This window comes from Haemaphysalis longicornis, unplaced genomic scaffold, assembly GCF_048455015.1.
Source record: "Haemaphysalis longicornis isolate Haplotype H1 unplaced genomic scaffold, Haemaphysalis longicornis Haplotype H1 scaffold_1, whole genome shotgun sequence".
In the NCBI taxonomy this organism is placed as follows: Eukaryota; Metazoa; Arthropoda; class Arachnida; order Ixodida; family Ixodidae; genus Haemaphysalis; species Haemaphysalis longicornis.
The window spans coordinates 220231717-220245752 of NW_027526203.1; positions in this window are offsets into that span (position 1 = coordinate 220231717).

Here is a 14036-nt window from a genome sequence, read left to right on the forward strand (position 1 = left end):
TCCAGGCACCAGCTCCCGAAAACCCACCCAGACTGAAGGTGGAATGAAGCCCCCACCCGGGTTACAGAAGTCAAACAAGCACCAGCCTATGCAACCACCGAAGAATATGACGCCATCCAGTGGAAACAAGGGGAGCGGCCCCAGCACCAACTCTCACTGCTCGCCTCAAACCCAACAACCCCCTCTATCTATCTCCCCTGATATACTTAAGGAACTAGCTAATATCAGGGCTGAAATCACCCTGCTCAGGCAAGAAAATGCATCCTTGCGGCAAGAGAATAGGTCTCTCAAACTTCAGATCGAGAACCGTACTCGCAAGGACCCCGCTCCGAATCCTCCTCCGCCCAAACGCAGAGCAACCCCCGAGGCTCCCGAAACGGCAGTTGAGAAAAGCACCCGGGACAAACAGATAGACAAGCAGTTCGCCGCCCTCGAGCAGAATGCGGTATCCTACAGGCAAACTGTAGTAGAACAAAAGAACGAGTACGTAGGACTCTATCAAGCGCTGCAGGCAAATTTAGCCACTCTTCAATTGGGCTTGACATCTAGCATTGAGGAACTCCGCTCTGACATGCATACGTACATGAGAGACGTCCTCAGCCGCATAAATAACCCAATGGGATGCAACGCCTCAGTAACTACTCACTATGAGCGTGCCCATCAATAAAAGTATTAAGACCGTCAGGGTCTGGCACTGGAACTGCTGGTGCTTTCGGAAAAAGCGTAGCAACCTGCAGCTACACATTCAGTCGGTTGTCTCTCCCCAGATATCATAGTCTTACAGGAAACACGCACAATAGTTAAGCTTTCCGGATATAAAACCCTGCAGGGAGATACTGAGCCCAAAACAGCCGTACTAGTCCAACGTAACAACCCAGCACAAAGGACCCGATTCGGAAGCGTAGAAATTCCCCATGACCTAATCACGATTTTCCCCAGGAAAAAAGGAACCTCCAAGTTTTTTGTTCTAAACGTATATAGTAACCCCAAATCGCAAAACCATAAATTCAGGCTTTTATTCTCCCTTGCTCAGAAAGAGGCTGGCCCACATGCTCTAGTTGTTGCAGGTGATTTCAATGCACCTCACACAGCGTGGGGCTACCCCAGCTGTACAAAAAAGGGACAGGACCTCTGGGACCAGGTGCAAATCCATCATCTCACGCTAGAATCAGAACCCAACACCCCTACTAGGATCGGTAATAGTGTTCAAAAAGACTCCACCCCGGATCTCACCTTTACGCTTTACGTCAAGGACACCCAATGGACGGTCACTGACACCTCCCTTGGGAGTGACCACTTCATTATCTACACCGACATTACCCTCACTCACTCCATCAAAGCACATCCTCGACAACAGCATCTCATAAACTGGGACGATTTCAGGAGTTTCCGAGAACTGCATGATGAAATATTGGATAAGCCAACCCCATCCAATCTCGATGCTTGGTTTCAAGAGCTGCTTGCAGACACACGAGCCGCAACCAAAACAATAGATCCAGTACAAAAGCATTCAAAAACGATGGAGGAGAGCTAAACACAACCACAAACTACGCCGTAAACTGGCAGATCTAAAGAATAAAATTGAAAATTCCACTCTCCGACTTTCCCAGGATCAATGGGGCCGAATCTGTGAACAGATGCGTGGTAACCTGGGAATGAGACGCACCTGGCAGCTTTTGAAGCATCGTTTGAACCCGAACCACTCAAAAACGGAACAGGTGCATCGCCTCACAAGCATCATCCAAAATTTTCCAGGCTCGACTTCGACCTTATTGACAAAGTCAAAGATATTTACGTGCCCCAAGGCGCTTGCATTCTCCTTCCCCCTTACGCAGGATTAGCTAACGCTACTATGGACGGCGATATAACCGAGTCAGAGGTCAGAGGAGCCCTACTAAAGCTTCGGCCACGGTCAGCCCCAGGTCCAGACCAGGTAACCAATAAAATTCTCAGGAATCTAGATGACAGCTCTGTTACCTCTCTTACAGGATTCTTACACCATTATTGGCAACAAGGCTCCCTACCACAATCGTGGAAACACGCTAAAATTACATTTATCCCCAAACCCGAAAAACCATTGGCATAAGAACATCTTCGACCAATTTCCCTTACATACTGTTTGGGGAAGCTCTTTGAACACATTATCCTCACGCGGCTAGTCTCTCACCGTCGAGGCTCCCAGTATCTCCCACACTCCATGATAGGGTTCCGTGCTGGCCTGTCCACACAAGATGTCCTCCTCTAAATTTCCCGAGAAATAATAACACCACGACATAACCTGGACACGGCAGCTATCCTTGCCTTAGATCTGACTAAGGCATTTGACAATGTATCCCACGAAGCCATAATGAACGGACTGCAGTCTATTAATCCGGGAGCCCGCACGTATAACTACATACGTAGCTTTCTGTCTGGTCGAACTGCAATTATCCAAATAGGGGGCATTACCTCTGTTGAACTTCCATCCAAAAGAAATCCCCAAGGAGCGGTGCTCTCTCCTCTACTATTCAACCTGGTCATTCTAAACATTCCCAATCGATTAGAACAAATTCCCAACCTCAGGTTCAGCCTATACGCCAATGACATCACCTTATGGGTCACGGGAGGCAGTGATTCGCACACAGAGGAGATTCTGCAGGCAGGTGCTCCGGTCGTAGTCGAAGAATCTGGACGTTCAGGGCTTTCCTGCTCCCCTAATAAGTCAGAACTGCTCCTATTACCCCCAATAAGAAATGGTAAAGTTTATCCAGACATTAAAATCCAGATAGCGAACAAGCCGATCCCAGAGGTCCCTGTCCTGAAAATATTGTGGATGTCAATTCAGCGAAATCGGGCTAACACACAATTTCTCCATAAATTGGAACAGCATGTCTCCCAAACTACAGGGCTCATTAGGCGAATATCGAATCGTCGCAAGGGGCTCAAGGAGGCGGAGAGGATCCGACTGATTCAGGCATTTGTTATCAGTATGATCACTTACTCACTCCCCTACTTGAACCCCAGTAAAAGTGGATTAGATAAAGTCAATCGCTTCATCCGCCGGGCATACAAAGCTGCCCTTCCCCTCCCTCTTAATACGTCTACTGCCAGACTCGAGGGACTTGGGATACATAACACGGCAGAGGAGCTCATCGAAGCCCATTTACCCAATTACCCAATCAGGTGGTCCGCCTATCGAAAACTCTCACTGGGCATCACATTCTCAAACAATTAGGAATAACCACTCTCGAGAACCTTGAAGCGAAATCTCCACTCTCTAGCGACATTCATTCTAATCTCCCCATTAGACCGATCCCTCGCAACATGCATCCTACTCACAACGCGGGTCGTAGAGACCAAAGGGTACGAGCTCTACGCAAACGTCTCCAGGTACGACCCGATGTAGCATGTGTGGATGCTGCCGAATATAGACACTACAATGCCTACGCCATCACCGTAATTAATGACCCCCATAACCCCCCACTCACCTCCCTGACCGTTAACGGTGAATAAACGAACTGAACTGAACTGAACTCAACCCAGCCACGGCGGAAGAGGCGGCCCTTGCGTTAGCACTCTCAATGAGGCCGACCCCATCAATCATAATCTGTGATTCTAAAACGGCCGTTCAAAATTTCGCTAGCGGCCTAATATCAACGCTGGCCTTCGAAATTCTGCAACAAAATCCACCCAGTTCCCCAGTAGAGATTATCTGGACTCCGGCACACGCTGGTCTCGAAGGAAATGAGGCTGCCCACAATACGGCTCGAGGGCTTAGGATACGAGCCGGGGCCAGTCACGTTCCAAAATTGTTTCCGTCGTCAATAATGACGATGGAAACAATTTTTCCCCCACTGGCGACGTGCGGAGAAAGGCAGCCTCTCTCCTAAGGAGTGACCGAGCCCAGTGCTGTTTAGCTTCGGTGATCGGACAAGAATCGGCGTATTCAACATGGTATGGCTCATACCAGGGAGAGCAGGGCTCAAATTCAAGTGGTTCACATGTGTTTCTTTTTGCTCTTTACAGCATTCGATATTTTCTTGACCGGTCAAGAACAACAACAATGACGGTTTTTTTGCAGAATGGGGCACTTAAAGTTTTCACCTCAATATTGCACAGCTGTGCTTATTCGCGTCCCGCCGTGTCTCGCAATTTTTTAGAGGTCTTAAACTGTCCTGTGTTCTCGCTCTATTTTATTTTTGTCTGCTTCACCCGTTTGGGGTGTCAGCTAACTACACTCACTTTGCAAGATCTCACTATCGGAGGTCGATGAAAAAGAAACGAACTCCGAAAAGTAGAGCATGAATTACTTGCCCACAGCATTCATGGCAGTGCTGCATCATGTGCAGCACTGAGCGCACATGATGCAGCTGGGTGAGGGATGACATGACGTGGCCACGACTCCCCCTTCTTCTGACTCCAAGTGGAGCCAGGAAGATAGCCGAGAAAGGTGAATTGATGCGGGAACAGAAGGCCTTCCATTAATTACTCCAGGCCCGTAAGCGGAATGCTGAGCCCGCCCGCGCGGCAAAGAAAGGCGAAAATAATGATAAAGTTACACCATACCATGCGGGATTCATTAGGTGTTGCCACAACTGTACATAGTGAGTGCGCTCTGACTAATAAAAGGTTTAAATAACCCGGCCTAAAATAACCCGGCGTCCATCCGCGGCGAAAAGCAAGTACTGAACGGAGAACAGCGCAAATACAAAGAGGAGGAGGCGAACAGGGGGGCGGGGGGATGCGCAAATGGTAGTAGCCCGAGCTAAGGGGGAAAAGAAGCATCTGTACACATCACCATACAGGACGAAAGAGGAAGAATAACAAATGTCAGGGGGAGCCAAACATCCGGCAGAGACCCGCGGTGCATCTTCGCATTTATTCCCTCTGTTGACTTTGGGCACGCGGCCCCACCTTTAAGCGCTGAAAATAATAGCTGGATGGCAAAGCGTGTGCTTGCGCACGCTCAATGCCACCGCGGAATCGCACGGGAAAGTTGCTTGGAAAGCCCGGCTCATCGCGAACGCGAGGAGCTAGACAACCGGGTCCATTCGAGAGCGTTGCGGCCTTTCATCGTGGGCTTAAGTCTTTTACCCTCGCGCCACGGAGGGACGTTTCTTGAGTCGCGAGGAGCAGATGTGCGTATGGGTAGTTTCACGTGAAGGAAAAATTAAGAGCACAAACCGAAAACCAGCAAAATAACTTAGTAATATAAAAAAATTAACCTATTCGAGTTGAGGCTAGTTCGAATTTGCGGAAGAGGTTGCGGTGATGTTTGAGATGTTCAGCAGGTGTTGAGGGGAGCTGGCTTCAACGAACATTAATCTGAATAATCAGGTTGAGATGAGGCCAAGAAAATTGATTTGGCTGTGAGGTGAGATCAAAGCCATAATTACGTCAACTGCCCGTAGTTGGTATTCATAAGCGATAGTGCTTGTGTAGTCCGTCTTCATGGTTGCTGTGGCTGGAAGCCATCCGTGATTGTTGCTGACCTGGCGGCACTACGCGCTCCTTTTAATCTTTACGTGTTAAAAGAATTGCCTACCTGACTGACTGACTGACTGACTGACTGACTGACTCACTCACTCACTCACTCACTCACTCACTCACTCACTCACTCACTCACTCACTCACTCACTCACTCACTCACTCATTCACTCACTCACTCACTCACTCACTCACTCACTCACTCACTCACTCACTCACTCACTCACTCACTCATTCACTCACTCACTCACTCACTCACTCACTCCCTCACTCACTCACTCCCTCACTCACTCACTCACTCACTCACTCACTCACTCACTCACTCACTCACTCACTCACTCATTCACTCACTCACTCACTCACTCACTCACTCACTCACTCCCTCACTCACTCACTCACTCACTCACTCACTCACTCACTCACTCACTCACTCACTCACTCACTCACTCACTCACTCACTCACTCATTCACTCACTCACTCACTCACTCATTCACTCACTCACTCACTCACTCACTCACTCACTCACTCACTCACTCACTCACTCACTCACTCACTCACTCACTCACTCACTCACTCACTCACTCACTCACTCAATCACTCATGAACGCCGAGCCGAAAGGGATGTTCCTGGAGGCTTGAAATCTCAGGAGTACATTCCTTTTATGCTGTTCGAGCTCACTAAGGCTGAAAGTGCAAAACCCTAATTATCTCCCGGTCCGGTTGAGATATTGAGCGGATCTTTACTGACATATGTAGTAGATACAAATGCATAAATAGTAATTTCAGGTTTTCTCCTTAACTAACATCTATGGGATAAACTCGGATTTGGGGGTTGATTTCCTGTTTTTACGGATACCGTAGTATATGATCGACCCATTGATATTGCAAATTTGTTATTACTGGTTACTGTTACCCGTACAAGTACAGAATAACAATTTTAGGTATTTCGTCCCAAGAAGTGGCTAAACGCCCGAGTGGTATTTTTCGGCCATTACACTTATAACAGCCGGAGTGAAAAGGGAGCGATATTAACGCAGACCCAACCTGCTGTATCTAGATGCTTGAAACGTTAAGTGTACATTCCGATAGTGGTGCAGCAGCTGAATATGGTTGGATTATTTATGTATAAATTACATCACCAAGATAGTTAAAAGGGGAAAATTTGTTTTCTGAAATTCCTCATTGTCTTCCACGCCTGCTCAGATATTGAACATAGGCAACAAATATGAATGTGTAAAACCTGTTCTAAATGATTTTTTCTAAGAAAAACCTAATGGGGTGGCGTTCCTTAACTGTTCTTCCGGATTTCTTTAACATGCGCTAAGCCCGAAGATATATCCAGTTGCTTGTAAATCTTCGTTGCGCATAAACATGCCAAAAAATCTAATTTTGGGTTTTTCTCATAGCAGACCTGTGAAAGAGTGAGCGGAAATTTAGAAACCCCACCTATATTATTATATTATTAGATATTATTAGATATTATATCAACGCCTGCTCTGAAATGCTGGATGTATAGAAAATAAAATTTCTGGAGCGCATTCCCATCATGGCAATGGAGCTCAATAAAATTCTATTTTATTCACAACGGAGCAAGCCGAAATGGCTTAAATGTTTCTTTCGGAAATTATTCATTACCTCGCAAGCCTGTTCAAATATACAAATTGTTTTTGATCATATACGTAACGCTTACCAATGGACAGGTATAGCGTACGGTAACCCTGAATTTGGGAGCACCAAAAAGATAAAGGGACCTAACTCAACATGTTCGCCAGCGCCCAGTTTAGAATCGGGTTTTTTCGAACGACTGGCGGCCGGTTAGTATTCCATAAATTCAGCGTTGTAGCGGCTAAGAAACAAAGCTTTAAAGTACTCTGCGTTAACTGGGCTTGGCTCTTGCACCAATCGGGATGGACGCTCCGATTGCGGCGCTTTCGGAGCACTCAGATCAACCTGTTCCTCGGCGGGCGGTCTACGCAGAGAGCTTTAGTCTTAGCATCGGGGCCTGTACTTCATGACTGTTTTCACTAGCAGCGCACATTACGATCTCTCACACAGGAATCCCCCCCCCCCCCCCCCTGGTCCACTTACTCACGTGTGGAACTTTATTTTCTCCTACACCTCCATTCTGGCGAGCGCTGACAAGCTGTAGATGTATGTTTACATTACATGTACTAAAGAAAAAAGGATTGATGGCCGCGTGGTTACGATTTCCGCCTCTAAAGCAGAGGGGCGTGCCTACGGTATATAAAACTTCCGAACCTGCAAAAAGCACTTGATATCTGTGCGTGGCCGTGCACGCGCCGTGAGAGTGGTGACGGATACATGGCAACGACGCACGGCAATGATTACACGGTGATGGAAAGAAACCGAAAAATAGTACCCCATATGATAAAAATACTTGAGGATCAAATGATAAACTAACGGCACCTTTTGCTGCCGAAATCTGTTTTTTATGACAAGATGCGTACCATCCCAATCATACGGCATGTATTCATTGCCCATCAAGTAGTGCGCTATAAACTCAGAACATTGAGCCGTTTACCGTGATGCGATGTACGGATGAGAAATTTTCCCGACTCATTCACGACCATTTAGTTTGAAAGCGCGGATTTCCTGTAATCATTATTACGGACACAAATACTTGAACAGCTCAGTAGGATAATTTTATTATTGCTTTTGCTCGCGAGTGCCCTCAAAAAATGCATTCGAGAGGAATCTTCGGGTGACTGCTTATAAATGCACAGAAATGTGAAGGCAAAGATCTGCCACTGTTTTGGAGAAAGGGAATGTTTATAGGTATACCGTACTTTATCAAGGCTGAGCGCTAACCATCCTTTTGTTTTTCTTAACCGGTTGATGGATGTTCCAGCATAGACGTAGGTCTCTTGGTGTATTCTGTACGCAGATTGTATTGGTATATGTGCAAGGTAGAATGGAAAAAGCAGAATGATGACTTCACGTTCGCAGGAAACATTGAACAACCGAGAATTGAAAATCACGGAAGGTAAACTAACTCTATCACCTACGATAAGGAAGATAGGAAATTCGAATGCCTCAAGGGCATACCCAATATTAGACTCAATGCAGCAGCAGAAGTGGACATTGATAAATCACCCGCGAAATCCTGGCAGGACGGAAGGACCAAAAGATATCTTTCAGAAGTAGCCTGCATGCGAGGAGGCGGTTCGGGACAAGCTTCAAAAGGCAAGTGCACAGGACTGTGGCAAAGACAACGACAGCAGGCATTCGAAGCACACATTCAAAAAAAGGTGAAAATAAAAAAAATGGCACCATCTCCACTGCGTGGATGATGGCGAGGGTGCGGAGTACGGGGACTCGAAATGACATCCAAGGTGCGCCCAGAGTGACATCCGATTTGCGCCCCGACCGTCATTCGATTTGAGCCGTGAGTTGCACCTTGATTATTCCCTAAATAAAACTGCAACTCACGGCTCAAATCGAATTTCGCTTGATTTTCGCTTTATGGTGGTGTGCTCATGGGTGGACGCGGACGGACATTGGAAGGTCCTAAGGTACTCTGCACCATTACTGGAGTTGGAGTAAGCGTTTCACTTTCGGGTCGTAGCCCAATGGGTAAGACGACTGACACTAACTCTGTCAGGTATACTAGACACAGGCTCGAATCCTGCCGGTGCCCGTGTGATTTTTTGCGATTGTAAATGCTATGCGCACGGACGCGGACGGACATTGTGCGGTCCTAAGGTACTCCGCACCTAAAAAGATGCTGTGGGCGACATGCGCGTTGCCTAAGACAGACTAAGGGGCCTCTGACTTCGTGGAAGAGCCCGTGAAACTCACGGGCATTGGGGGCATACGGTGTAATGAGGAATATAAATATATTGCCATAACGTAAAGAAGAGTTGATTACCCTATCAATGTAGCGAAATTGGAAGCTGCGTGCAGACGCTGTGAATCACTGCAAGTGGGCTTCGCCCCAACAACTCAAAACGACCAATCAGTATTACCAAATATGCGAATTTGTGGACTGAGGTGGCCCAGCATGTGATTAGAGTAAAAAATCGAGTCTGCGCTAGGGCAAAAGCGCAAGGCGTGCAAGGCACAGCACAAGTACCCGGTGAAAGAAATGTTCACAGGAAACCACTGAGGAGACTCCGAACCATTAGAAGCAGGGCGGTTTGCGGAACGATAGAACGAACTGGTCGGCCATTATGAGAAACAATGCCATATAAGAAAGTGGATAAAGAAGCATGCTAACAAACTAAGCTACAGCTTATCATAGCTGACTTTTTTGGGGGGGAGGGGGGGGGGGGGCGCCTTTTTTTGTGAAAATGCTGCCAAACATATACGAGAATTTGCAGCAGCGCTGTCATTCACGTGAAAGTACAACCACAGCATCTTCATACTTCAGCGAAAATAACTCAGAACCCAAAGAAAGAGATCGTCTTGTACATTTTGTTACTAGTACAGATGTGAAACAACTAACCAGTGCGTTGGAACAAAAATCGAAGTTTCTTTTTTTGCACCCATGTGTGTATGCCAGCTAGCTTGTTGGGACTGCAAGTAGACATTCGAGTTGTGTGTGAACTGTTTCTTGATACCAGTGACAGGGAAGGCTTTAGTACGCGGGAGATTGATTAGTTTAGGTTTATAGTGACCCATAATAAACAACTGTCTCATATTTCTGAAAGCAAGCACCTCTAATTTAGAAAGAAAGTTGGATTTTTTGTTTCAATGTTGCTAACTTCTCGTTTTCTCGATGAACGAAAGTCAGTTTGTTCAGCCGTAGATATACCGTAGTGCCAGGATGCCCCTGGTACTGGGCTACCATTCCCAATTTCAGTGTTTTATGCTGCCGAGTAACTATTACCGTTTCGAGTTTTGCTCAACTGATAAAAATACCTCAGCTGCTATTGCCAGAAGTAATGCTATAAAATAATTGTGCATGTATATAAAACAAGGGGGCAAACCGCCATCAGGTCGGTAAAGTCGCTCAAGGACAGCAGGATGCTGCAAGGACGCGAGGAATTTTGTCTTCATGCTCTAGCCAACAGTGCAACAAGTTGAAACAAGTTGGACTTGAAACGGTTTCGCTTTTATATGAGGGAAAGAAGGAAGGAAGGTGCTGCTTCGTTACTAACCGATAGCATGTCTCATAAGTTTTTTACGCAACATATTGATCAACTATTCCTTTCGTTCGGACGTCATGTCGATACCAAAGCCTCCCTGCCCATTCGGTCTAGCTTCTTTTACATTTTTGCGTGCATTTTTTACTGGTGCTTTCTCCCAAATTCCTCCATTAAATGTTCGAAAAAGTTTGTGAGCGCCAGGAGGACAGTGCAACTGTGACATGACCAGTTCCCGATAGCTGCTAGAGGGTCGCCTGTTAAGTGAGCGGACGACGGGATAGCTCACAGTACTCCCTTTCGGGCTCAAAGACGACCTTTAAATCATTTTGTCGATGTCTGACCGCCAAAGAAATCACCAGTCAAGTCTGAGGAAGTGTTCAGCACACACTTTTCACACTGCAAACTTATAGATAGTATATTTTCTGTTTTTCTATTATGCTAGACAATCACCCATTTCAAGACATCAGCAACAGGGCGTTACAAAAGAGGTGGGGACGATAACTGCAATTCCAGAATGACAATGGGCGAAATCAAAAATGATGAAAGCCACTTTGTTGTTACTTCGCTCAGTGTGCATAAAATAAACTACATAAGAAGAAAAAAAGTCCGATTAACTTGAATTCACAATACGTTCATCCCTTTTCTTATACTGCAGCCGAGGTGAAGACATTTATTTGAATGGGAGCATGAATAGGAAAGTCTGAATTCGAGGAGGCGAACGTATGAGACAATGAGTTAGTGCGGCTTTAGTGATCGTGGATTCCCATTTCTAAGCTAAATGGCAACAAAATAATTCGTAGCAGCTGAGCTTGAGAAATGTCTGAAGCGTTTTAATATAACCTTTTTTTTTTCTTCAAGAAGAAAACCTGCGATAAAAAAGGGAATAAATACAAAACTTCAAGATAGAATGCGAAGGTTCGGCCAATGGACTCAAATGACGGGAAAGACGAAGTGTGGCTTACTCGTCAGTTTCTACAACTAAGCTTGAACGGCAAAGTTCCAGCTTAGCCAGGAAAGCGACCAGGTGCCAGGATGTACGTTATAGGCTCCTCACGACATGGGAGACGGAAACCCATGAATCGCCTTGTAGTGCTCAGTAACCAAAGTGAAAGGCCGCTTACCTTGGCGTAGTTCGTCGACTCGTTGTTCTGCAAAAGCCAAGGCTGCGCGCGGTCAGCCTTCGTGCGAATACACGGTGCTAAAGGGGAGTCCGGAAGAGCCTTGGGACTACGCCTTCGGAACAAGACACGGCTGCTGCAGACCCCGGTTACGCCTGCGACCACACTGTTAAAGGCTCTGCGGCTCGCACGTTGCAAGTCAAATTGACTGACCTGCATCTTCTTTCCACCCTCTTTCCTGAGAGGTTTGAGAGAGGAGGTTGAAAAGTTTCGTAACACCAGATGCACACACTCCAAGCCTATGATGACGTCGTCAGTGTCGTATGGTTCAACGAAGTGCTAGCACCCCCTCCTCCAGTCACCCTTCCCCTTCCTTCCTCCTCGCAATACCCTTCTGCAACACCCTCTACTGTCCTATACCTCCTCCCCCCTCCCCCGTAGGATTCTGGTCAAAACTAGAGCAATACTAGACCGGAACCCAAGCAGTTTTCAAAGTACGGGACCCTTTCTCTTGTAAGGTGAGAGCTGCAAATTGGTAGGAGAGGGTAGCAGACAAAATGAGGGATGGCGTCAGTGCACCCAGACGATTGCTGGTTCTACGCGAAAAACAAACTTAAGCTATGCTCAAGGCGAGCTCAGGTGGGAAGGGTTTGGTTCGTACCGTAGCTTTTGAAACCTGTTTCGCTCCATCGATGCGCGCGCTGTCGAAATAGAAGAAAAACAAGATTGCTCCCCTGAGAGCATCCTTCTCATTTTTTTACAGCATAACACAAAATTAACTCATACAAGTCGCCACTGCTATGCAAAACTAAACGTGAATATATAAGAAAATGCCAACCACCGCGGCAGCAACGGGAGAGCTCACCTGGACTGACGAACGCAGGCGGACTTTGGCTTCCTCCGGATATGCGGGACCCACCGCGCGAAACGCGCTCTCCGTGAATTCGTCAGTCGCGTTGTGACTATGCACCCTCGGATCGGAAGTCTCAGCCGTGAGCAGGAGCGGCGAGAGTCAACGCGTGCTCACAGGCGCCGGCGACCCGCTGCCCTACAAAGCGCTGGCCGAGCTCGCGCCTACCCCCCGCCACTCCGCACGTGCGCGCTCGCGTCCTTTGCCTAACCCCCGGCGACAGTTCGGTGTCAAGCCTTCGCACTCCGCCACACTCACCGACCAGCAAGGATCTTTTCATACTCCAACATCCACGTGCGGAACCCATGCAAGGATAACGCGGAGCTTCCGCTGTGTTTACGATAATGGAAGCGGAAGATGCGGATGGATGCTGGGTGCAGCTTTACGCTCGCGCGACCCGGTCAAGCCTCCGCGGATGGTTTACGGCTTGAATGTGCGACGGCGCCCGCCCCTCCTGCCATTCGGGTTCCGGTGGGCCCCTGTGCGTCGGGAGTAAGGATATATTCGCTTCTCGAGGAACCATTTATTGCTGTAGAGCAGTGAGCTGTTCATTTCCGGTCACGGGACGTAGCTGCATCATCGGCGCGTCTTGTTTTTTCGGCAACTTCCTACAGGAGAGACAGGGGTGCCGCATTATAGTAGGTGCGCAGGAGTTAACAGCCCTAATCCGGCGGCCGGACCCCGCAGGGCAATTCTTGTTTCGGACGTTTTTTTTTCGAATGTTCCATCCCAGAACTGAGGGAGGCGTTTCTTAAATTAAACTTTGCTGGCAATGCATCTGGCTAACGGCAACACAAGTTCTCTCCGCCTTCTTTGAATAGCGCAACAAAAATGCGGGGACAGAAACGGTCAAGGATGTCACACTTTCGGGAAGAAAATTAAGATAAAGAAGAAAAGGACGTGTTTTAAGGAGGAAGGGATGCGACGCAGAAAAGAGAGCGAGATAAGGGCACATAATAAAGAAGCTGGGGAAAATCGCGATCTTCAATCTCTTGTATGTCGCTTAAACATTATTTGACTAATATTCCCCCGAATAAAATTATCTCGAACATTTCAAGAAAATAAAAGGCAAAGCAAAAATGGAAATTAAACGCCAGAATTTAGGACTTTTGAAATCAAAGATGGGCTTTCATGTACGTTTGTAAATAAACGAAAGCGTTAGATTTTTTTGCAGGAACAATGGTTGCATCATACGACAAGCGTAGAAAAACCGAGGAAACAGCAAAAGTAGCATGCTTGTATTGCACATGAGAATAAACATTGGTCCCGCCATGGTCATTAACCGCGGATAGAGGAAAATAGCGACATCTCAACATACAGTCCATGATTTTCTGTACAAGGACTAGCTGTCAGCACCAGTAGAGATTCGTGAAAAAAATCCCTGTCCGCTTTTTCTTTGTTATCGCATTTTATAGTTGCTTGCAATTACGTGA